The sequence below is a fragment of the Rhinoderma darwinii genome, unplaced genomic scaffold (genome assembly GCF_050947455.1).
Source record: "Rhinoderma darwinii isolate aRhiDar2 unplaced genomic scaffold, aRhiDar2.hap1 Scaffold_3387, whole genome shotgun sequence".
In the NCBI taxonomy this organism is placed as follows: Eukaryota; Metazoa; Chordata; class Amphibia; order Anura; family Rhinodermatidae; genus Rhinoderma; species Rhinoderma darwinii.
The window spans coordinates 80,085-95,488 of record NW_027463426.1 but is presented as its reverse complement, the minus strand read 5'-3'; the positions used below and the strand labels follow the sequence as shown (position 1 = coordinate 95,488).

Sequence of the window (15,404 nt, the reverse complement as noted above, 5' to 3'; positions counted from 1 at the left end):
GTCCTTTTTAATCGATTGTGAAACAAAATCTAAACGACATAATAAAAATTCAACCGCACAACGGATTCCGAGACAGTCTCCCACACTGGTACTAGCGAGGCCTTAAGCTGGGTAACTTCTGCTATCTGACGAGAGCAGGCACATTCAGCTTAGAATGGCCATTGACGTTAAATGATTTAATCCATAGTCCTATTTAATCTATTGTGAAAAAAAATCTAAACGACATAATAAAAAGTCAACCGCACCACGGATTCCCAGACTGTCTCCCACACTGGTACTAGGGAGGCGTTAAGCTGTGTAACTTCTGCGATCTGACGAGAGCAGGGACATTCAGTTTAGAATGGCCATTGACATTAAATGCTTTAATCCATAGTCCTTTTTAATCGATTGTGAAACAAAATCTAAACGACATAATAAAAATTCAACCGCACCACGGATTCCCAGACAGTCTCCCACACTGGTACTAGCGAGGCCTTAAGCTGTGTAACTTCTGCGATCTGACGAGAGCAGGCACATTCAGCTTAGAATGGCCATGGATGTTAAATGCTTTAATCCATAGTCCTATTTAATCTATTGTGAAACAAAATCTAAACGACATAATAAAAAGTCAACCGCACCACGGATTCCCAGACAGTCTCCCACACTGGTACTAGCGAGGCCTTAAGCTGTGTAACTTCTGCGATCTGACGAGAGCAGGCACATTCAGCTTAGAATGGCCATTGACATGAAATGCTTTAATCCATAGTCCTTTTTAATCGATTGTGAAACAAAATCTAAATGACATAATAAAAAGGCAACCGCACCACGGATTCCCAGACAGTCTCCCACACTGGTACTAGCGAGGCCTTAAACTGTGTAACTTCTGCGATCTGACGAGAGCAGGCACATTCAGCTTAGAATGGCCATTGACGTTAAATGCTTTAATCCATAGTCCTTTTTAATCTATTGTGAAACAAAATCTAAACGACATAATAAAAAGTAAACCGCACTACGAATTCCCAGACAGTCTCCCACACTGGTACTAGCGAGGCCTTAAGCTGTGTAACTTCTGCGATCTGACGAGAGCAGGGACATTCAGCTTAGAATGGCCATTGACATTAGAGGCTTTAATCCATAGTCCTTTTTAATCGATTGTGAAACAAAATCTAAACGACATAATAAAAATTCAACCACACCACGGATTCCCAGACAGTCTCCCACACTGGTACTAGCGAGGCCTTAAGCTGTGTAACTTCTGCGTTCTACATTCAGCTTAGAATGGCTATTGACGTTAAATGCTTTAATCCATAGTCCTATTTAATCTATTGTGAAACATAATCTAAACGACATAATAAAAAGTCAACCGCACCACGGATTCCCAGACAGTCTCCCACACTGGTACTAGCGAGGCCTTAAGCTGTGTAACTTCTGCGATCTGACGAGAGCAGGCACATTCAGCTTAGAACGGCCATTGACATTAAATGCTTTAATCCATAGTCCTTTTTAATCTATTGTGAAACAAAATCTAAACGACATAATAAAAAGTCAACCGCACCACGGATTCCCAGACAGTCTCCCACACTGGTACTAGCGAGGCCTTAAGCTGTGTAACTTCTGCGATCTGACAAGAGCAGGCACATTCAGCTTAGAATGGCCATTGACATTAAATGCTTTAATCCATAGTCCTTTTTAATCGATTGTGAAACAAAATCTAAACGACATAATAAAAAGTCAACCGCACCACGGATTCCCAGACAGTCTCCCACATTGGTACTAGCGAGGCCTTAAGCTGTGTAACTTCTGCGATCTGACGAGAGCAGGCACATTCAGCTTAGAATGGCCATTGTCATTAAATGTTTTAATCCATAGTCCTATTTAATCTATTGTGAAACAAAATCTAAACGAAATAATAAAAAGTCAACCGCACCACGGATTCCCAGACAGTCTCCCACACTGTTACTAGCGAGGCGTTAAGCTGTTTAACTTCTGCGATCTAACAAGAGCATGCACATTCAGCTTAGAATGGCCATTGACATTAAATGCTTTAATCCATAGTCCTTTTTAATCGATTGTGAAACAAAATCTAAACGACATAATAAAAAGTCAACCGCACCACGGATTCCCAGACAGTCTCCCACACTGGTACTAGCGAGGCCTTAAGCTGTGTAACTTCTGCGAACTGACGAGAGCAGGGACATTCAGCTCAGAATGGCCATTGACGTTAAAGGCTTTAATCCATAGTTCTTTTTAATCGATTGTGAAACAAAATCTAAACGACATAATAAAAAGGCAACCGCACCACGGATTCCCAGACAGTCTCCCACACTGGTACTAGCGAGGCATTAAGCTGTGTAACTTCTGCGATCTAACGAGAGCAGGCACATTCAGCTTAGAATGAGCATTGACTTTAAATGCTTTAATCCATAGTCCTTTTTAATCGATTGTGAAACAAAATCTAAACGACATAATTAAAAGTCAACTGCACCACGGATTCCCAGACAGTCTCCCACACTGGTACTAGCGAGGCGTTAAGCTGTGTAACTTCTGCGATCTAACGAGAGCAGGCACATTCAGTTTAGAATGGCCATTGACATTAAATGCTTTAATCCATAGTCCTTTTTAATCGATTGTGAAACAAAATAATAAAAAGTCAACCGCACCACTGATTCCCAGACAGTCTCCCACACTGGTACTAGCGAGGCCTTAAGCTGTGTAACTTCTGCGATCTGACGAGAGCAGGCACATTCAGCTTAGAATGGCGATTGACATTAAAAGCCTTAATCCATAGTCCTATTTAATCTATTGTGAAACAAAATCTAAACAACATAATAAAAATTCAACCGCACGACGGATTCCCAGAGAGTCTCCCACACTGGTACTAGCGAGGCCTTAAGCTGTGTAACTTCTGCGATCTGACGAGAGCAGGGACATTCAGCTTAGAATGGCCATTGACATTAAATGCTTTAATCCATAGTCCTTTTTAATCGATTGTGAAACAAAATCTAAACGACATAATAAAAATTCAACCGCACCACGGATTCCCAGACAGTTTCCCACACTGGTACTAGCGAGGCCTTAAGCTGTGTAACTTCTGCGTTCTGACGAGAGCAGGCACATTCAGCTTAGAATGGCCATTGACGTTAAATGCTTTAATCCATAGTCCTATTTAATCTATTGTGAAACAAAATCTAAACGACATAATAAAAAGTCAACCGCACCACGGATTCCCAGACAGTCTCCCACACTGGTACTAGCGAGGATTTAAGCTGTGTAACTTCTGCGATCTGACGACAGCAGGCACATTCAGCTTAGAATGGCCATTGACGTTAAATGCTTTAATCCATAGTCCTATTTAATCTATTGTGAAACAAAATCTAAACGACATAATAAAAAGTCAACCGCACCACGGATTCCCAGACAGTCTCCCACACTGGTACTAGCGAGGCCTTAAGCTGTGTAACTTCTGCGAACTGACGAGAGCAGGCACATTCAGCTTAGAATTGCCATTGACATCAAAAGCCTTAATCCATAGTCCTATTTAATCTATTGTGAAACAAAATCTAAACAACATAATAAAAAGTCAACCGCACCACGGATTCCCAAACAGTCTCCCATACTGGTACTAGCGAGGCCTTAAGCTGTGTAATTTCTGCGATCTGACGAGAGCAGGGACATTCAGCTTAGAATTGCCATTGACATTAAATGCGTTAATCCATAGTCCTTTTTAATCGATTGTGAAACAAAATCGAAACGACATAATAAAAATTCAACCGCACCACGGATTCCCAGACAGTCTCCCACACTGGTACTAACGAGGCCTTAAGCTGTGTAACTTCTGCGATCTGACGAGAGCAGGCACATTCAGCTTAGAATGGCCATTGACATTAAATGATTTAATCCATAGTCCTTCTTAATCGACTGTGAAACAAAATCTAAACGACATAATATAAATTCAACCGCACCACGGATTCCCAGACAGTCTCCCACACTGGTACTAGCGAGGCCTTAAGCTGTGTAACTTCTGCGATCTGACGAGAGCAGGCACATTCAGCTTAGAATGGCCATTGACGGTAAATGTTTTAATCCATAGTCCTATTTAATCTATTGTGAAACAAAATCTAAACGACATAATAAAAAGTCAACCGCACCACGGATTCCCAGACAGTCTCCCACACTGGTACCAGCGAGGCGTTAAGCTGTGTAACTTCTGCGATCTAACGAGAGCAGGCACATTCAGCTTAGAATGGCCATTGACATTAAATGCTTTTAATCCATAGTCCTTTTTAATCGATTGTGAAACAAAATCTAAACGACATAATAAAAAGTCAACCGCACCACGGATTCACAGACAGTCTCCCACACTGGTACTAGCGAGGCCTTAAGCTGTGTAACTTCTGCGATCTGACGAGAGCAGGGATATTCAGCTTAGAATGGCCATTGACATTAAATGCTTTAATCCATAGTCCTTTTTAATCGATTGTGAAACAAAATCGAAACGACATAATAAAAATTCAACCGCACCACGGATTCCCAGACAGTCTCCCACACTGGTACTAGCGAGGCCTTAAGCTGTGTAACTTCTGCGATCTGACGAGAGCAGGCACATTCAGCTTAAAATGGCCATTGACATTAAATGATTTAATCCATAGTCCTTTTTAATCGATTGTGAAACAAAATCTAAACGACATAATAAAAAGTCAACCGCACCACGGATTCCCAGACAGTCTCCCACACTGGTACTAGCGAGGCCTTAAGCTGTGTAACTTCTGCATTCTGACGAGAGCAGGCACATTCAGCTTAGAATGGCCATTAACATTAAAAGCCTTAATTCATAGTCCTATTTAATCTATTGTGAAACAAAATCTAAACAACATAATAAAAAGCAAACCGCTCCACGGATTCCCAGACAGTCTCCCACACTGGTACTAGCGAGGCCTTAAGCTGTGTAACTTCTGCGTTCTGACGAGAGCAAGCACATTCAGCTTAGAATAGCCATTGACATTAAATGCTTTAATCCATAGTCCTATTTAATCTATTGTGAAACAAAATCTAAACGACATAATAAAAAGTCAACCGCACCACGGATTCCCAGACAGTCTCCCACACTGGTACTAGCGAGGCCTTAAGCTGTGTAACTTCTGCGATCTGACAAAAGCAGGTACATTCAGCCTAGAATGGCCATTGACATTAAATGCTTTAATCCATAGTCCTTTTTAATCGATTGTGAAACAAAATCTAAACGACATAATAAAAAGTCAACCGCACCACGGATTCCCAGACAGTCTCCCACACTGGTACTAGCGAGGCCTTAAGCTGTGTAACTTCTGCGATCTGACAAGAGCAGGCACATTCAGCTTAGAATGGCCATTGACATTAAATGCTTTAATCCATAGTCCTTTTTAATCGATTGTGAAACAAAATCTAAACGACATAATAAAAAGTCAACTGCACCACGGATTCCCAGACAGTCTCCCACACTGGTACTAGCGAGGCCTTAAGCTGTGTAACTTCTGCGATCTGACGAGAGCAGGCACATTCAGCTTAGAATGGCCATTGACGTTAAATGCTTTAATCCATAGTCCTATTTAATCTATTGTGAAACAAAATCTAAACGACATAATAAAAAGTCAACCGCACCACGGATTCCCAGACAGTCTCCCACACTGGTACTAGCGAGGCCTTAAGCTGTGTAACTTCTGCGATCTGACGAGAGCAGGCACATTCAGCTTAGAATGGCCATTGACATTAAAAGCCTTAATCCATAGTCCTATTTAATCTATTGTGAAACAAAATCTAAACAACATAATAAAAAGTCAACCGCACCACGGATTCATAGACAGTCTCCCATACTGGTACTAGCGAGGCCTTAAGCTGTGTAACTTCTGCGATCTGACAAAAGCAGGGACATTCAGCTTAGAATGGCCATTGACATTAAATGCTTTAATCCATAGTCCTTTTTAATCGATTGTGAAACAAAATCTAAACGACATAATAAAAATTCAACCGCACCACGGATTCCCAGACAGTCTCCCACACTGGTACTAGCGAGGCCTTAAGCTGTGTAACTTCTGCGATCTGACGAGAGCAGGCACATTCAGCTTAGAATGGCAATTGACGTTAAATGATTTAATCCATAGTCCTTTTTAATCGATTGTGAAACAAAATCTAAACGACATAATAAAAAGTCAACCGCACCACGGATTCCCAGACAGTCTCCCATACTGGTACTAGCGAGGCATTAAGCTGTGGAACTTCTGCGATCTGACGAGAGCAGGCACATTCAGCTTAGAATGGCCATTGACATTAAATGCTTTAATCCATAGTCCTTTTTAATCGATTGTGAAACAAAATCTAAACGACATAATAAAAAGTCAACCGCACCACGGATTCCCAGACAGTCTCCCACACTGGTACTAGCGAGGCGTTAAGCTGTGTAACTTCTGCGATCTAACGAGAGCAGGCACATTCAGTTTAGAATGGCCATTGACATTAAATGCTTTAATCCATAGTCCTTTTTAATCGATTGTGAAACAAAATCTAAACAACATAATAAAAAGTCAACCGCACCACTGATTCCCAGACAGTCTCCCACACTGGTACTAGCGATGCCTTAAGCTGTGTAACTTCTGCGATCTGACGAGAGCAGGCACATTCAGCTTAGAATGGCGATTGACATTAAAAGCCTTAATCCATAGTCCTATTTAATCTATTGTGAAACAAAATCTAAACAACATAATAAAAAATCAACCGCACCACGGATTCCCAGAGAGTCTCCCACACTGGTACTAGCGAGGCCTTAAGCTGTGTAACTTCTGCTATTTGACGAGAGCAGGGACATTCAGCTTAGAATGGCCATTGACATTAAATGCTTTAATCCATAGTCCTTTTTAATCGATTGTGAAACAAAATCTAAACGACATAATAAAAATTCAACCGCACCACGGATTCCCAGACAGTTTCCCACACTGGTACTAGCGAGGCCTTAAGCTGTGTAACTTCTGCGTTCTGACGAGAGCAGGCACATTCAGCTTAGAATGGCCATTGACGTTAAATGCTTTAATCCATAGTCCTATTTAATCTATTGTGAAACAAAATCTAAACGACATAATATAAAGTCAACCGCACCACAGATTCCCAGACAGTCTCCCACACTGGTACTAGCGAGGATTTAAGCTGTGTAACTTCTGCGATCTGACGAGAGCAGGCACATTCAGCTTAGAATGGCCATTGACGTTAAATGCTTTAATCCATAGTCCTATTTAATCTATTGTGAAACAAAATCTAAACGACACAATAAAAAGTCAACCGCACCACGGATTCCCAGACAGTCTCCCACACTGGTACTAGCGAGGCCTTAAGCTGTGTAACTTCTGCGTTCTGACGAGAGCAGGTACATTCAGCTTAGAATGGCCATTGACATTAAAAGCCTTAATCCATAGTCCTATTTAATCTATTGTGAAACAAAATCTAAACAACATAATAAGAAGTCAACCGCACCACGGATTCCCAGACAGTCTCCCATACTGGTACTAGCGAGGCCTTAAGCTGTGTAACTTCTGCGATCTGACGAGAGCAGGGACATTCAGCTTAGAATGGCCATTGACATTAAATGCTTTAATCCATAGTCCTTTTTAATCGATTGTGAAACAAAATCGAAACGACATAATAAAAATTCAACCGCACCACGGATTCCCAGACAGTCTCCCACACTGGTACTAGCGAGGCCTTAAGCTGTGTAACTTCTGCGATCTGACGAGAGCAGGAACATTCAGCTTAGAATGGCCATTGACATTAAATGATGTAATACATAGTCCTTTTTAATCGATTGTGAAACAAAATCTAAACGACATAATAAAAAGTCAACTGCACCACGGATTCCCAGACAGTCTCCCACACTGGTACTAGCGAGGCCTTAAGCTGTGTAACTTCTGCGATCTGAAGAGAGCAGGCACATTCAGCTTAGAATGGCCATTGACATTAAATGCTTTAATCCATAGTCCTTTTTAATCGATTGTGAAACAAAATCTAAACGACATAATAAAAAGTCAACCGCACCACGGATTCCCAGACAGTCTCCCACACTGGTACTAGCGAGGCCTTAAGCTCTGTAACTTCTGCGATCTGACGAGGGCAGGGACATTCAGCTTAGAATGGCCATTGACATTAAATGCTTTAATCCATAGTCCTTTTTAATCGATTGTGAAACAAAATCTAAACGACATAATAAAAATTCAACCGCACCACGGATTCCCAGACAGTCTCCCACACTGGTACTAGCGAGGTCTTAAGCTGTGTAACTTCTGCGATCTGACGAGAACAGGCACATTCAGCTTAGAATGGCCATTGACGGTAAATGCTTTAATCCATAGTCCTATTTAATCTATTGTGAAACAAAATCTAAACGACATAATAAAAAGTCAACCGCACCACGGATTCCCAGACAGTCTCCCACACTGGTACTAGCGAAGCGCTAAGCTGTGTAACTTCTGCGATCTAACGAGAGCAGGCACATTCAGCTTAGAATGGCCATTGACATTAAATGCTTTAATCCATAGTCCTTTTTAATCGATTGTGAACCAAAATCTAAACGACATAATAAAAATTCAACCGCACCACGGATTCCCAGACAGTCTCCCACACTGGTACTAGCGAGGTCTTAAGCAGTGTAACTTCTGCGTTCTGACGAGAGCAGGCACATTCAGCTTAGAATGGCCATTGACGTTAAATGCTTTTATCCATAGTCCTATTTAATCTATTGTTAAACAAAATCTAAACGACATAATAAAAAGTCAACCGCACCACGGATTCCCAGACAGTCTCCCACACTAGTACTAGCAAGGCCTTAAGCTGTGTAACTTCTGCGATCTGACGAGAGCAGGCACATTCAGCTTAGAATGGCCATTGACGTTAAATGCTTTAATCCATAGTCCTTTTTAATCGATTGTGAAACAAAATCTAAACGACATAATAAAAAGTCAACCGCACCACGGATTCCCAGACAGTCTCCCACACTGGTACTAGCGAGGCGTTAAGCTGTGTAACTTCTGCGATCTAACGAGAGCAGGCACATTCAGCTTAGAATGGCCATTGACATTAAATGCTTTAATCCACAGTCCTTTTTAATCGATTGTGAAACAAAATCTAAACGACATAATAAAAAGTCAACCGCACCACGGATTCACAGACAGTCTCCCACACTGGTACTAGCGAGGCCTTAAGATGTGTAACTTCTGCGATCTGACGAGAGCAGAGATATTCAGCTTAGAATGGCCATTGATATTAAATGCTTTAATCCATAGTCCTTTTTAATCGATTGTGAAACAAAATCTAAACGACATAATAAAAATTCAAGCGCACCACGGATTCCCAGACAGTCTCCCACACTGGTACTAGCGAGGTCTTAAGCAGTGTAACTTCTGCGTTCTGACGAGAGCAGGCACATTCAGCTTAGAATGGCCATTGACGTTAAATGCTTTAATCCATAGTCCTATTTAATCTATTGTTAAACAAAATCTAAACGACATAATAAAAAGTCAACCGCACCACGGATTCCCAGACAGTCTCCCACACTAGTACTAGCAAGGCCTTAAGCTGTGTAACTTCTGCGATCTGACGGGAGCAGGCACATTCAGCTTAGAATGGCCATTGACGTTAAATGCTTTAATCCATAGTCCTTTTTAATCGATTGTGAAACAAAATCTAACCGACATAATAAAAAGGCAACCGCACCACGGATTCCCAGACAGTCTCCCACACTGGTACTAGCGAGGCCTTAAGCTGTGTAACTTCTGCGACCTGACGAGAGAAGGGACATTCAGCTTAGAATGGCCATTGACATTAAATGCTTTAATCCATAATCCTTTTTAATCGATTGTGAAACAAAATCTAAACGACATAATAAAAAGTCAAACGCACCACGGATTCCCAGACAGTATCCCACACTGGTACTAGCGAGGCCTTAAGCTGTGTAACTTCTGCGATCTGACGAGAGCAGGGACATTCAGCTTAGAATGGCCATTGACATTAAATGCTTTAATCCATAGTCCTATTTAATCTATTGTGAAACAAAATCTAAACTACATAATAAAAAGTCAACCGCACCACGGATTCCCAGACAGTCTCCCACACTGGTACTAGCGAGGCGTTAAGCTGTGTAACTTCTGCGATCTGACGAGAGCAGGCACATTCAGCTTAGAATGGCCATTGACTTTAAATGCATTAATCCATAGTCCTTTTTAATCGATTGTGAAACAAAATCTAAACGACATAATAAAAAGTCAACCGCACCACGGATTCCCAGACAGTCTCCCACACTGGTACTAGCGAGGCCTTAAGCTGTGTAACTTCTGCGATCTGACGAGAGCAGGCACATTCAGCTTAGAATGGCCATTGACATTAAAAGCCTTAATCCATAGTCCTATTTAATCTATTGTGAAACAAAATCTAAACAACATAATAAAAAGTCAACCACACCACGTATTCACAGAGAGTCTCCCACACTGGTACTAGCGAGGCCTTAAACTGTGTAACTTCTGCGATCTGACGAGAGCAGGGACATTCAGCTTAGAATGGCCATTGACATTAAATGCTTTAATCCATAGTCCTTTTTAATCGATTGTGAAACAAAATCTAAACGACATAATAATAAGTCAACCGCACCACGGATTCCCAGACAGTCTCCCACACTGGTACTAGCGAGGCCTTAAGCTGTGTAACTTCTGCGATCCGACGAGAGCAGGCACATTCAGCTTAGAATGGCCATTGACATTAAATGCTTTTATCCATAGTCCTTTTTAATCGATTGTGAAACAAAATCTAAACGACATAATAAAAAGGTAACCGCACCACGGATTCCCAGACAGTCTCCCACACTGGTACTATCGAGGCCTTAAGCTGTGTAACTTGTGCGATCTGACGAGAGCAGGCACATTCAGCTTAGAACGGCCATTGACGTTAAATGCTTTAATCCATAGTCCTATTTAATCTATTGTGAAACAAAATCTAAACGACATAATAATTAGTCAACCGCACCACGGATTCCCAGACAGTCTCCCACACTGGTACTAGCGAGGCCTTAAGCTGTGTAACTTCTGCGATCTGACGAGAGCAGGCACATTCAGCTTAGAATGGCCATTAACATTAAAAGCCTTAATCCATAGTCCTATTTAATCTATTGTGAAACAAAATCTAAACAACATAATAAAAAGCCAACGGCACCACGGATTCCCAGACAGTCTCCCACACTGGTACTAGCGAGGCCTTAAGCTGTGTAACTTCTGCGATCTGACGAGAGCAGGCACATTCAGCTTAGAATGGCCATTGACATTAAATGCTTTAATCCATAGTCATTTTTAATCGATTGTGAAACAAAATCTAAACTACATAATAAATAGTCAACCGCACCATGGATTCCCAGACAGTCTCCCACACTGGTACTAGCGAGGCCTTAAGCTGTGTAACTTCTGCGATCTGACGAGAGCAGGCACATTCAGCTTAGAATGGCCATTGACATTCAATGCTTTAATCCATAGTCCTTTTTAATCGATTGTGAAACAAAATCTAAACAACATAATAAAAAGTCAACCGCACCACGGATTCCCAGACAGTCTCCCACACTGGTACTAGCGAGGCCTTAAGCTGTGTAACTTCTGCGATCTGACGAGAGCAGGCACATTCAGCTTAGAATGGCCATTGACATTAAAAGCCTTAATCCATAGTCCTATTTAATCTATTGTGAAACAAAATCGAAACAACATAATAAAAAGTCAACCGCACCACGGATTCCCAGAGAATCTCCCACACTGGTACTAGCGAGGCCTTAAGCTGTGTAACTTCTGCGATCTAACAAGAACAGGCACATTCAGCTTAGAATGGCCATTGACATTAAATGCTTTAATCCATAGTCCTTTTTAATCTATTGTGAAACAAAATCTAAACGACATAATAAAAAGGCAACCGCACCACGGATTCCAAGACAGTCTCCCACACTGGTACTAGTGAGGCATTAAGCTGTGTAACTTCTGCAATCTGACGAGAGCAGGCACATTCAGCTTAGAATGGCCATTGACATTAAATGCTTTAATCCATAGTCCTTTTTAATCGATTGTGAAACAAAATCTAAACGACATAATAAAAAGTCAACCGCACCACGGATTCCCAGACAGTCTCCCACACTGGTACTATTGAGGCCTTAAGCTGTGTAACTTCAGCGATCTGACGAGAGCAGGCACATTCAGCTTAGAATGGCCATTGACATTAAATGCTTTAATCCATAGTCCTTTTTAATCGATTGTGAAACAAAATCTAAACGACATAATAAAAAGGCAACCGCACCACGGATTCCCAGACAGTCTCCCACACTGGTACTAGCGAGGCCTTAAACTGTGTAACTTCTGCGATCTGACGAGAGCAGGCACATTCAGCTTAGAATGGCCATTGACATTAAAAGCCTTAATCCATAGTCCAATTTAATCTATTGTGAAACAAAATCTAAACAACATAATAAATAGTCAACCGCACCACGGATTCCCAGAGAGTCTCCCACACTGGTACTAGCGAGGCCTTAAGCTGTGTAACTTCTGCGTTCTGACGAGAGCAGGCACATTCAGCTTAGAATGGCCATTGACGTTAAATGCTTTAATCCATAGTCCAATTTAATCTATTGTGAAACAAAATCTAAACGACATAATAAAAAGTCAACCGCACCACTGATTCCCAGACAGTCTTCCACACTGGTACTAGCGAGGCCTTAAGCTGTGTAATTTCTGCGATCTGACGAGAGCAGGCACATTCAGCTTAGAATGGCCATTGACATTAAATGCTTTAATCCATAGTCCTTTTTAATCGATTGTGAAACAAAATCTAAACGACATAATAAAAAGTAAACCGCACCACGGATTCCCAGACAGTCTCCCACACTAGTACTAGCGAGGCCTTAAGCTGTGTAACTTCTGCGATTTGACGAGAGCAGGCACATTCAGATTAGAATGGCCATTGACATTAAATGCTTTAATCCATAGTCCTTTTTAATCGATTGTGAAACAAAATCTAAACGACATAATAAAAAGTCAACCGCACCATGGATACCCAGACAGTCTCCCACACTGGTACTAGCGAGGCCTTAAGCTGTGTAACTTCTGCGATCTGACGAGAGCAGGCACATTCAGCTTAGAATGGCCATTGACATTAAATGCTTTAATCCATAGTCCTTTTTAATCGATTGTGAAACAAAATCTAAACGACATAATAAAAAGTCAACCGCACCACGGATTCCCAGACAGTCTCCCACACTGGTACTAGCGAGGCCTTAAGCTGTGCAACTTCTGCGATCTGACGAGAGCAGGGACATTCAGCTTAGACTGGCCATTGACATTAAATGCTTTAATCCATAGTCCTTTTTAATCGATTGTGAAACAAAATCTAAACGACATAATAAAAATTCAACCGCACCACGGATTCCCAGACAGTCTCCCACACTGGTACTAGCGAGGCCTTAAGCTGTGTAACTTCTGCGATCTGACGAGAGCAGGCACATTCAGCTTAGAATGGCCATTGACGCTAAATGCTTTAATCCATAGTCCTATTTAATCTATTGTGAAACAAAATCTAAACGACATAATAAAAAGGCAACCGCACCACGGATTCCCAGACAGTCTCCCACACTAGTACTAGCGAGTCGTTAAGCTGTGTAACTTCTGCGATTTAACGAGAGCAGGCACATTCAGCTTAGAATGGCCATTGGCATTAAATGCTTTAATCCATAATCCTTTTTAATCGATTGTGAAACAAAATCTAAACAACATAATAAAAAGTCAACCGCACCACGGATTCCCAGACAGTCTCCCACACTGGTACTAGCGAGGCCTTAAGCTGTGTAACTTCTGCGATCTGACGAGAGCAGGCACATTCAGCTTAGAATTGCCATTGACATTAAAAGCCTTAATCCCTAGTCCTATTTAATCTATTGTGAAACAAAATCTAAACATAATAAAAAGTCAACCGCACCACGGATTCCCAGAGAGTCTCCCACACTGGTACTAGCGAGGCCTTAAGCTGTGTAACTTCTGCGTTCTGACGAGAGCAGGCACATTCAGCTTAGAATGGCCATTGACGTTAAATGCTTTAATCCATAGTCCAATTTAATCTATTGTGAAACAAAATCTAAACGACATAATAAAAAGTCAACCGCACAATGGATTCCCAGACAGTCTTCCACACTGGTACTAGCGAGGCCTTAAGCTGTGTAACTTCTGCGATCTGACGAGAGAAGGCACATTCAGCTTAGAATGGCCATTGACATTAAATGCTTTAATCCATAGTCCTTTTTAATCGATTGTGAAACAAAATCTAAACGACATAATAAAAAGTCAACCGCACCACGGATTCCCAGACAGTCTCCCACACTGGTACTAGCGAGGCCTTAAGCTGTGTAACTTCTGCGATCTGACGAGAGCAGGCACATTCAGCTTAGAATAGCCATTGACATTAAATGCTTTAATCCATAGTCCTTTTTAATCGATTGTGAAACAAAATCTAAACGACATAATAAGAAGTCAACCGCACCACGTATTCCCAGACAGTCTCCCACACTGGTACTAGCGAGGCCTTAAGCTGTGTAACTTCTGCGATCTGACGAGAGCAGGGACATTCAGCTTAGAATGGCCATTGATATTAAATGCTTTAATCCATAGTCCTTTTTAATCGATTGTGAAACAAAATCTAAACGACATAATAAAAATTCAACCGCACCACGGATTCCCAGCCAGTCTCCCACACTGGTACTAGCGAGGCCTTAAGCTGTGTAACTTCTGCGATCTGACGAGAGCAGGCACATTCAGCTTAGAATGGCCATTGACGTTAAATGCTTTAATCCATAGTCCTATTTAATCTATTGTGAAACAAAATCTAAACGACATAATAAAAAGTCAACCGCACCACGGATTCCCAGACAGTCTCCCACACTAGTACTAGCGAGGCGTTAAGCTGTGTAACTTCTGTGATTTAACGAGAGCAGGCACATGCAGCTTAGAATGGCCATTGGCATTAAATGCTTTAATCCATAGTCCTTTTTAATCGATTGTGAAACAAAATCTAAACGACATAATAAAATGTCAACCGCACCACGGATTCCCAGACAGTCTCCCACACTGGTACTAGCGAGGCCTTAAGCTGTGTAACTTCTGCGATCTGACGAGAGCAGGCACATTCAGCTTAGAATGGCCATTGACATTAAAAGCCTTAATCCATAGTCCTATTTAATCTATTGTGAAATAAAATCTAAACAACATAATAAAAAGTCAACCGCACCACGGATTCCCAGACAGTCTCCCACACTGGTACTAGCGAGGCCTTAAGCTGTGTAACTTCTGCGATCTGACGAGAGCAGGCACATTCAGCTTAGAATGGCCATTGACATTAAATGCTTT

At 41.6% G+C, this 15,404-nt stretch overlaps 67 pseudogenes; all 67 read right to left on the bottom strand.

The window, feature by feature from the left end:
• Nucleotides 1–419: 419 nt before the first annotated feature.
• On the bottom strand, nt 420–538 carry LOC142704942 (5S ribosomal RNA; annotated as a pseudogene).
• Nucleotides 539–605: 67 nt separating this feature from the next.
• Nucleotides 606–724, bottom strand: LOC142705709 (5S ribosomal RNA; annotated as a pseudogene).
• Nucleotides 725–791: 67 nt separating this feature from the next.
• On the bottom strand, nt 792–910 carry LOC142705628 (5S ribosomal RNA; annotated as a pseudogene).
• A 67-nt stretch (nt 911–977) lies between these two features.
• LOC142705070 (5S ribosomal RNA) lies at nt 978–1,096 on the bottom strand (annotated as a pseudogene).
• Nucleotides 1,097–1,336: 240 nt separating this feature from the next.
• LOC142705482 (5S ribosomal RNA) lies at nt 1,337–1,455 on the bottom strand (annotated as a pseudogene).
• Nucleotides 1,456–1,522: 67 nt separating this feature from the next.
• Nucleotides 1,523–1,641, bottom strand: LOC142705603 (5S ribosomal RNA; annotated as a pseudogene).
• Nucleotides 1,642–1,708: 67 nt separating this feature from the next.
• On the bottom strand, nt 1,709–1,827 carry LOC142705560 (5S ribosomal RNA; annotated as a pseudogene).
• A 253-nt stretch (nt 1,828–2,080) lies between these two features.
• On the bottom strand, nt 2,081–2,199 carry LOC142705706 (5S ribosomal RNA; annotated as a pseudogene).
• A 253-nt stretch (nt 2,200–2,452) lies between these two features.
• Nucleotides 2,453–2,571, bottom strand: LOC142705186 (5S ribosomal RNA; annotated as a pseudogene).
• A 56-nt stretch (nt 2,572–2,627) lies between these two features.
• On the bottom strand, nt 2,628–2,746 carry LOC142705268 (5S ribosomal RNA; annotated as a pseudogene).
• A 67-nt stretch (nt 2,747–2,813) lies between these two features.
• On the bottom strand, nt 2,814–2,932 carry LOC142705166 (5S ribosomal RNA; annotated as a pseudogene).
• A 67-nt stretch (nt 2,933–2,999) lies between these two features.
• LOC142705618 (5S ribosomal RNA) lies at nt 3,000–3,118 on the bottom strand (annotated as a pseudogene).
• Nucleotides 3,119–3,371: 253 nt separating this feature from the next.
• Nucleotides 3,372–3,490, bottom strand: LOC142704907 (5S ribosomal RNA; annotated as a pseudogene).
• A 67-nt stretch (nt 3,491–3,557) lies between these two features.
• LOC142705498 (5S ribosomal RNA) lies at nt 3,558–3,676 on the bottom strand (annotated as a pseudogene).
• Nucleotides 3,677–3,743: 67 nt separating this feature from the next.
• Nucleotides 3,744–3,862, bottom strand: LOC142705459 (5S ribosomal RNA; annotated as a pseudogene).
• A 67-nt stretch (nt 3,863–3,929) lies between these two features.
• LOC142705536 (5S ribosomal RNA) lies at nt 3,930–4,048 on the bottom strand (annotated as a pseudogene).
• Nucleotides 4,049–4,115: 67 nt separating this feature from the next.
• LOC142705150 (5S ribosomal RNA) lies at nt 4,116–4,234 on the bottom strand (annotated as a pseudogene).
• A 68-nt stretch (nt 4,235–4,302) lies between these two features.
• Nucleotides 4,303–4,421, bottom strand: LOC142705687 (5S ribosomal RNA; annotated as a pseudogene).
• Nucleotides 4,422–4,488: 67 nt separating this feature from the next.
• On the bottom strand, nt 4,489–4,607 carry LOC142704928 (5S ribosomal RNA; annotated as a pseudogene).
• Nucleotides 4,608–4,674: 67 nt separating this feature from the next.
• On the bottom strand, nt 4,675–4,793 carry LOC142705597 (5S ribosomal RNA; annotated as a pseudogene).
• A 67-nt stretch (nt 4,794–4,860) lies between these two features.
• On the bottom strand, nt 4,861–4,979 carry LOC142705143 (5S ribosomal RNA; annotated as a pseudogene).
• Nucleotides 4,980–5,046: 67 nt separating this feature from the next.
• Nucleotides 5,047–5,165, bottom strand: LOC142704954 (5S ribosomal RNA; annotated as a pseudogene).
• A 67-nt stretch (nt 5,166–5,232) lies between these two features.
• On the bottom strand, nt 5,233–5,351 carry LOC142705602 (5S ribosomal RNA; annotated as a pseudogene).
• Nucleotides 5,352–5,418: 67 nt separating this feature from the next.
• Nucleotides 5,419–5,537, bottom strand: LOC142705276 (5S ribosomal RNA; annotated as a pseudogene).
• A 67-nt stretch (nt 5,538–5,604) lies between these two features.
• Nucleotides 5,605–5,723, bottom strand: LOC142705211 (5S ribosomal RNA; annotated as a pseudogene).
• A 253-nt stretch (nt 5,724–5,976) lies between these two features.
• On the bottom strand, nt 5,977–6,095 carry LOC142705455 (5S ribosomal RNA; annotated as a pseudogene).
• A 67-nt stretch (nt 6,096–6,162) lies between these two features.
• LOC142705142 (5S ribosomal RNA) lies at nt 6,163–6,281 on the bottom strand (annotated as a pseudogene).
• Nucleotides 6,282–6,348: 67 nt separating this feature from the next.
• LOC142705181 (5S ribosomal RNA) lies at nt 6,349–6,467 on the bottom strand (annotated as a pseudogene).
• Nucleotides 6,468–6,534: 67 nt separating this feature from the next.
• On the bottom strand, nt 6,535–6,653 carry LOC142705657 (5S ribosomal RNA; annotated as a pseudogene).
• A 253-nt stretch (nt 6,654–6,906) lies between these two features.
• LOC142705617 (5S ribosomal RNA) lies at nt 6,907–7,025 on the bottom strand (annotated as a pseudogene).
• A 67-nt stretch (nt 7,026–7,092) lies between these two features.
• Nucleotides 7,093–7,211, bottom strand: LOC142705164 (5S ribosomal RNA; annotated as a pseudogene).
• Nucleotides 7,212–7,278: 67 nt separating this feature from the next.
• On the bottom strand, nt 7,279–7,397 carry LOC142705229 (5S ribosomal RNA; annotated as a pseudogene).
• A 67-nt stretch (nt 7,398–7,464) lies between these two features.
• LOC142705282 (5S ribosomal RNA) lies at nt 7,465–7,583 on the bottom strand (annotated as a pseudogene).
• A 67-nt stretch (nt 7,584–7,650) lies between these two features.
• Nucleotides 7,651–7,769, bottom strand: LOC142705561 (5S ribosomal RNA; annotated as a pseudogene).
• A 67-nt stretch (nt 7,770–7,836) lies between these two features.
• On the bottom strand, nt 7,837–7,955 carry LOC142705386 (5S ribosomal RNA; annotated as a pseudogene).
• Nucleotides 7,956–8,022: 67 nt separating this feature from the next.
• Nucleotides 8,023–8,141, bottom strand: LOC142705157 (5S ribosomal RNA; annotated as a pseudogene).
• Nucleotides 8,142–8,208: 67 nt separating this feature from the next.
• Nucleotides 8,209–8,327, bottom strand: LOC142705029 (5S ribosomal RNA; annotated as a pseudogene).
• Nucleotides 8,328–8,394: 67 nt separating this feature from the next.
• Nucleotides 8,395–8,513, bottom strand: LOC142705185 (5S ribosomal RNA; annotated as a pseudogene).
• Nucleotides 8,514–8,580: 67 nt separating this feature from the next.
• On the bottom strand, nt 8,581–8,699 carry LOC142705031 (5S ribosomal RNA; annotated as a pseudogene).
• A 67-nt stretch (nt 8,700–8,766) lies between these two features.
• Nucleotides 8,767–8,885, bottom strand: LOC142705360 (5S ribosomal RNA; annotated as a pseudogene).
• A 67-nt stretch (nt 8,886–8,952) lies between these two features.
• On the bottom strand, nt 8,953–9,071 carry LOC142704997 (5S ribosomal RNA; annotated as a pseudogene).
• A 439-nt stretch (nt 9,072–9,510) lies between these two features.
• On the bottom strand, nt 9,511–9,629 carry LOC142705463 (5S ribosomal RNA; annotated as a pseudogene).
• Nucleotides 9,630–9,882: 253 nt separating this feature from the next.
• On the bottom strand, nt 9,883–10,001 carry LOC142704932 (5S ribosomal RNA; annotated as a pseudogene).
• A 67-nt stretch (nt 10,002–10,068) lies between these two features.
• On the bottom strand, nt 10,069–10,187 carry LOC142704918 (5S ribosomal RNA; annotated as a pseudogene).
• A 67-nt stretch (nt 10,188–10,254) lies between these two features.
• Nucleotides 10,255–10,373, bottom strand: LOC142705210 (5S ribosomal RNA; annotated as a pseudogene).
• A 67-nt stretch (nt 10,374–10,440) lies between these two features.
• Nucleotides 10,441–10,559, bottom strand: LOC142705043 (5S ribosomal RNA; annotated as a pseudogene).
• Nucleotides 10,560–10,626: 67 nt separating this feature from the next.
• Nucleotides 10,627–10,745, bottom strand: LOC142705387 (5S ribosomal RNA; annotated as a pseudogene).
• Nucleotides 10,746–10,998: 253 nt separating this feature from the next.
• On the bottom strand, nt 10,999–11,117 carry LOC142705373 (5S ribosomal RNA; annotated as a pseudogene).
• A 67-nt stretch (nt 11,118–11,184) lies between these two features.
• On the bottom strand, nt 11,185–11,303 carry LOC142705169 (5S ribosomal RNA; annotated as a pseudogene).
• A 67-nt stretch (nt 11,304–11,370) lies between these two features.
• Nucleotides 11,371–11,489, bottom strand: LOC142705615 (5S ribosomal RNA; annotated as a pseudogene).
• Nucleotides 11,490–11,556: 67 nt separating this feature from the next.
• On the bottom strand, nt 11,557–11,675 carry LOC142705209 (5S ribosomal RNA; annotated as a pseudogene).
• Nucleotides 11,676–11,742: 67 nt separating this feature from the next.
• Nucleotides 11,743–11,861, bottom strand: LOC142705139 (5S ribosomal RNA; annotated as a pseudogene).
• Nucleotides 11,862–12,114: 253 nt separating this feature from the next.
• On the bottom strand, nt 12,115–12,233 carry LOC142705551 (5S ribosomal RNA; annotated as a pseudogene).
• Nucleotides 12,234–12,300: 67 nt separating this feature from the next.
• Nucleotides 12,301–12,419, bottom strand: LOC142705629 (5S ribosomal RNA; annotated as a pseudogene).
• A 67-nt stretch (nt 12,420–12,486) lies between these two features.
• LOC142705376 (5S ribosomal RNA) lies at nt 12,487–12,605 on the bottom strand (annotated as a pseudogene).
• Nucleotides 12,606–12,672: 67 nt separating this feature from the next.
• Nucleotides 12,673–12,791, bottom strand: LOC142704881 (5S ribosomal RNA; annotated as a pseudogene).
• Nucleotides 12,792–12,858: 67 nt separating this feature from the next.
• Nucleotides 12,859–12,977, bottom strand: LOC142705192 (5S ribosomal RNA; annotated as a pseudogene).
• Nucleotides 12,978–13,044: 67 nt separating this feature from the next.
• On the bottom strand, nt 13,045–13,163 carry LOC142705074 (5S ribosomal RNA; annotated as a pseudogene).
• A 67-nt stretch (nt 13,164–13,230) lies between these two features.
• On the bottom strand, nt 13,231–13,349 carry LOC142705119 (5S ribosomal RNA; annotated as a pseudogene).
• Nucleotides 13,350–13,416: 67 nt separating this feature from the next.
• On the bottom strand, nt 13,417–13,535 carry LOC142705527 (5S ribosomal RNA; annotated as a pseudogene).
• A 253-nt stretch (nt 13,536–13,788) lies between these two features.
• LOC142705414 (5S ribosomal RNA) lies at nt 13,789–13,907 on the bottom strand (annotated as a pseudogene).
• Nucleotides 13,908–13,971: 64 nt separating this feature from the next.
• On the bottom strand, nt 13,972–14,090 carry LOC142705364 (5S ribosomal RNA; annotated as a pseudogene).
• Nucleotides 14,091–14,343: 253 nt separating this feature from the next.
• LOC142705381 (5S ribosomal RNA) lies at nt 14,344–14,462 on the bottom strand (annotated as a pseudogene).
• A 67-nt stretch (nt 14,463–14,529) lies between these two features.
• Nucleotides 14,530–14,648, bottom strand: LOC142705494 (5S ribosomal RNA; annotated as a pseudogene).
• Nucleotides 14,649–14,715: 67 nt separating this feature from the next.
• Nucleotides 14,716–14,834, bottom strand: LOC142705698 (5S ribosomal RNA; annotated as a pseudogene).
• A 253-nt stretch (nt 14,835–15,087) lies between these two features.
• On the bottom strand, nt 15,088–15,206 carry LOC142705287 (5S ribosomal RNA; annotated as a pseudogene).
• A 67-nt stretch (nt 15,207–15,273) lies between these two features.
• Nucleotides 15,274–15,392, bottom strand: LOC142705199 (5S ribosomal RNA; annotated as a pseudogene).
• Between the last annotated feature and the right edge of the window lie 12 nt (nt 15,393–15,404).